Genomic DNA, 4972 nt, shown 5'->3' with positions numbered 1-4972 from the left:
GAACCGGTTCCACTTTATGAGTGGCTTTACGGTTCCGGTACTAGAACCGGTTCCACTTTATGAGTTAGCGGTTCTATATTAAAGAAGTGGAACCCTTAATTTGGAATCGGTTCTTCATACGCTTAGTGGCTGAAGCGATAACATTATAGCCTGGCTTCCGGGGAAGATTGGAGTTCAGTACCTGTTGCCGATTAGCGAGATTCCACGAATATATATTTTGTGGCAAACATCATGAATCGTTGTTTTCTTTTCTTTTTTCCAGTTGGTCTCTCTGCAAGACAAAGGAGAGATTTTAAAGGCAGAGATTCCATTGGGATTAACTCCGAATCGATCGAAGGGCCGATGTAAACAAACGGATGCTAGCGAAAATACATAATCGGTAACCGGGACTTTGGCGGCGGTAGTGGCTGGAAGCGTGAGAAGGAAAGGAGAGGGAGCGTTTTGTTCTGAGCCTATGGCGACACTAACTTTCAGTCAGCCGTCCCATCGAAAAATTGCATTCCCGGTAGATTTTTTTCCGCAACCTGTATCCGGTTTAGGTGTCGCATTTTCTTTGCCGCACGGAAAAGTGCTTTCTTCTGGTGTGAACCATTGTGTCAAACACATCGAAGAGCTAATTGCTATAGTTAAAGCATCAGCATACACGTGAATTGGTGTTACGTTCCTTTAACATCGTGCATCCTTTCTTTTTAGGCTGTGGTCCCAATGGTACCGATTTCGGGCGATTCGCCCGACGCCCAACATCGGTTGAACTTTTCAACGCACTGGGAAGCATTGCGTGGTCTCAGTGACCAATCAAATCGGCCGACGTCTGATGAAAACAATCCGATGACCGATGTCGGTACCATTGTGACCACAGCCTTACTCTGTGTGCATCGGTAAGGAAGAGTCATAGACAGGGCCGTTCCTGGCGGGGGTGCAAAAGGTGCATACTTTTTTATCTTAATGGATGCCATATTCTCCTAAAGTTTCGAAACTCTATGTTCAAATCCCTCCAAGTATTAAACAATTAAAAGAAGATCTTATTTTGACAGTTTTAATTCTTTTGCAACTGAACATGTCCAGCGATTTTAACGTACTGTATCTCATTTTGTAGGTATGAAAAATATCTATGTTTTATTTGATCCTTTTTTCTCTGAAATCATTATAGTTTCTTCTGCGCGCGAGAAGCATGTTTTTCACAAACTTTAAAATTTTTCTAACAATGTTCCCCACAACATTTTACGAATTTTCAACATATACATTTCATTTCTAATGACCTTCCGAACTATTTTGCACAAAAAAATAGCTAAATAGCAAAACGCTCTTCGAATAAAAAAAGTATCTTTATTCGTTGAATAAATTCTCATCGAATAAATTTGTCCATTCAATGTTCTTTTTGCATTCTTTTTACGAAATATATGTGTACGCTTATAATACCCGTATCAATTATATCAATAAAAGATAAATAAATATCATTTCAAACAGCAGATTTGTATAGTATTCCATGTTTTTATATATAGAATACTCGGAATATATGTTGTGTCATTTTTACAATTTGTTTCTCGGGAATTCTAGTATTTCGTATGTAATTCCATTCTAGTATTTCGTATGTAATTCCATTGATTACAAAAATAAGCATCATTGCAAGTACGAATAGAGAAGGTTTATCGTTGCACACATTAATACGTAAGTATGTATTGTTTTATTCTCGATTGTCTTTCGGTCGCGCCATTCTTTTCCTACATTCGACGAGAATCGAAATCTTGCCACGGGCCGTAGCCGTAAGTATTCCATCGTTCTCCTGATGGGCAGAATTGTAATGGCGCTAATGGGAACATGTGGCAACAGCGTAACAAAACAATCGATACGATCCAGCACGTGTTGCGAGGTTACATTTATCGCTTCCCTCTATTTTATCGATGCTCGATGGTAACATGGCCAAAGTGACTGACAAATACCATAAACGCTTCTAGCGGAGAATCCTTGAACTATACCACTGTTTATTCCTGAGTGTGGACGCATCGAAACGTAAATACCAACTTCTGTCTTCCAGGAGTGATGAATTGACAATAATCGGATTTCTACGTAGTGTGATAGTGGTGTGCAGGGTGGTCTGGTCTGCTTTTGACGAGAAAACCATTAAATCGTGAGATATTTGACAAAATGTGACTGGAGCAGCCATCTTATGTGTTTTCATTGACGTCTGTCACAATCGCACAATTTCTAAAATTCTAATTCTTTCAACGTATAGTGTTTATTGGTGTTTTTAAAGACCAGACCACCCTGTAGCGAAGTCTACCCGTGAGTCACCCATTTATGCAATTATCGAGGCAGAAGTTGGATTCTATGAAATCGAATGTCTCTCTCGTGCATCGCGTATACATACACGGTTCCCGTCGATTGTGTGAGCACACGGACACAGCTCACGGCCCACGGAGTCTCCCCCCTTAAAACGCATGTTTCAATGTTTTATCGTGCTGGTGACGATACGTGTCGGCCCGTGCCGTACAGTGTAAATCGACCTTAAGGACGTATGCAGTAGACATTCGATTCCCGTACGCCCGTTATCTGTACGGAAGGAATCCTTTTCATTCACACGTATTTCTCACACACGTGTGCGTACCCTATTCTGTCGCTTAGACACCCAGACTGGAACACATACGGTGTCGCGTTTAACTCGCATATTTCATCATAGGAAGCGCAATATATATACAGGGTGTCCCAAAAATGTCCTCCGACCCGGAAATGTGGCACTCGGGGGGTGAATTGGAACAACTTTTTCCTTAGCAAAAATTTAAACTGAGGCTTCGTTTACGAGATATTAACGAAAAACCGCGACCAATCAGAGCGCGAGTTTGCCAGCCGAGTTCCCGCGCTAGCGGTGGCTACGCGCTACGCTTGTACTACGATGCTCCGAACAAGTAGGTCACCATGCATCGCAGGAAACCGCGTATAATAATAGCAAATAAACAAGACGTAACAAATAAAATCATACTTTTTATCATTTGTCGTTTGTTATTTAAAGAGATTAATGAATGAAACGTAAATGTAGGCAAATTATGTTTAACGTAAAAAGACGAATGCACATTTACATTTTTGTAAATTCCTTTTTACGAATTTGTAAATTTCCTTTTCAAATAACGTGTGAACGAAAAGGTAATGTAACAAAGAATAAACGAGAAGTGATTGTAGTTCGGTGAAATTAATAAAACAATAATGACCAATAAACTGAATAGAACTCACCCTTACGGAAATTCACCTGCAGCGTAGAAACCTGCGTCAGTAGGTCAGTGTACCGAGCCTGGGCATCGACGGACGAAATGGTTTATGGCAGGGTAGAGTCCATGCCACTGGTGATCGCAGGTATGCGACACCAGCCGACGTTAAGAGTTGCAACGTCAAGTGCCGCCGGGTTAATCCATCGAATATGTATTCACTTCACTGCACTGCACTAACACTGATCACCCGACACAATCACTTAATGTATTTTTAATCCAACGTGTTGTTACTACGTTAGGAAAATTCGTATCCCCGGAAAGGGCCGATTGGTTTCAATTTTTCAGATGTTTTACGTAACCAAACACTTGCACACCAACACCCGCATATCCGTTATTGTGTACGTACCACCATAAGATTCCGTAATACTCCCGTGAACTGAACATCTCTGTCGCCCGATTGCTAACCGACTGACAGAATTTTTCCGAAAGGGCTTCCTCTACCCCCAAGTAGTTTCCCATCGTTACATTGTGAGTTCACTCTCACCACGACAAGATTTAGGTAAAACGAAACCAACGGTTCCAGGATAACACGTGCTTTGCAGAAGTGCAAGGGAAGAACCGTCGCGTAGTTTCTCCAATTCGCCGTAGCCCGTTAATTTATTGCCAGGGTACCCACTGCTTCGAGATAGAAAACAGACGTCACGTGCATCGGCTTGAAAATGTCCGAAATGAAGAGGCCCTGGCCGACCACCCTTGTAGAGGCCGGAGTGGAATTTTCGGTTCTTTATGGCTCAATTTCTTCGGCCTTTTTTTTTTTTAGTATTCCGTCAAATATCTCGGAATTTATTAGAAATATAAAAACCGTACAATTTGCAATATTGTGTTTGTTTTGATATTGAATGTAGCTATATCATTGAATTCCAGAATAATCCCTTTCTTTAAACAATCTTTCGACGACTCCTGACAGTGCGCGCTGCAGGTAAATCCAAAAAAAATACTACCGTATTCGTTGAACTCTTTTCCGTAAATCATTGACACTTTGATATAGCTTTTAATCTATTGAAATAGTCTGGAGCGTTAGCGATACCATCAGTCGACTGTAATAGTGGAGCGCCCGATTCTTTTACCTGAACCGGGGCGCACCGCTGTCTTCAATGGGTTACTATTACGTTAATATGAACCGCATCACCCTACCGATAGGCTTATTTTACGGAAAAGAATTTAACGAATACGGTTTTTATATTTCTAATAATTTCCGAGATATTTGACGGAATACTAAAAAAAAAAATACGTATGAAATGTTTTCATGAGAACTACAATTTCACAAAGTTGTAATAAAATTGTCGATTGTCAATTCTGTTGTGAGTTCACGATTGCTACGAGTACCAAGATTTTAAGCCATAAATAACCGAAAATTCCATTCCGGCCTCTACAAGGGTGGTCGTCCAGGGCCTTGCAGCGTCAACTGACACGTGTCGGTAAATTTTTTTCCCTGCTCCTCGAGATAGACAATGTACACTGTACTTTCCAACTCGAAGAAAGGGATACGTTGATGGTCCTCTTCATTTCGGACATTTTCAAGCCGATGCACGTGACGTGTGTTTTCTATCTTGAAGCAGTGGGTACCCTGGCAATAAATTAACGGGCTACGGCGCCTTGGAGAAACTGCGCGACGGTCCTTTCCTTCCACTTCTGCAATGCACGTGTTATCCTAGAACCGTTGGTTTCTTTCGACCTAAATCTTGTCATGGTGGGAGTGAACTCACAATGTA

General features: G+C 41.3%; 1 protein-coding gene across 1 annotated transcript in view; it reads left to right on the top strand.

The window, feature by feature from the left end:
* LOC107192011 (helix-loop-helix protein 11) overlaps positions 1-4972 on the top strand; it is a 354240-nt gene that overhangs the window by 331120 nt on the left and 18148 nt on the right. The window lies entirely within an intron of this gene.

The sequence above is a fragment of the Dufourea novaeangliae genome, unplaced genomic scaffold, assembly GCF_001272555.1.
Source record: "Dufourea novaeangliae isolate 0120121106 unplaced genomic scaffold, ASM127255v1 scaffold281, whole genome shotgun sequence".
NCBI classification, from domain to species: domain Eukaryota; kingdom Metazoa; phylum Arthropoda; class Insecta; order Hymenoptera; family Halictidae; genus Dufourea; species Dufourea novaeangliae.
This window is presented reverse-complemented; position numbering and strand designations above follow the sequence as displayed.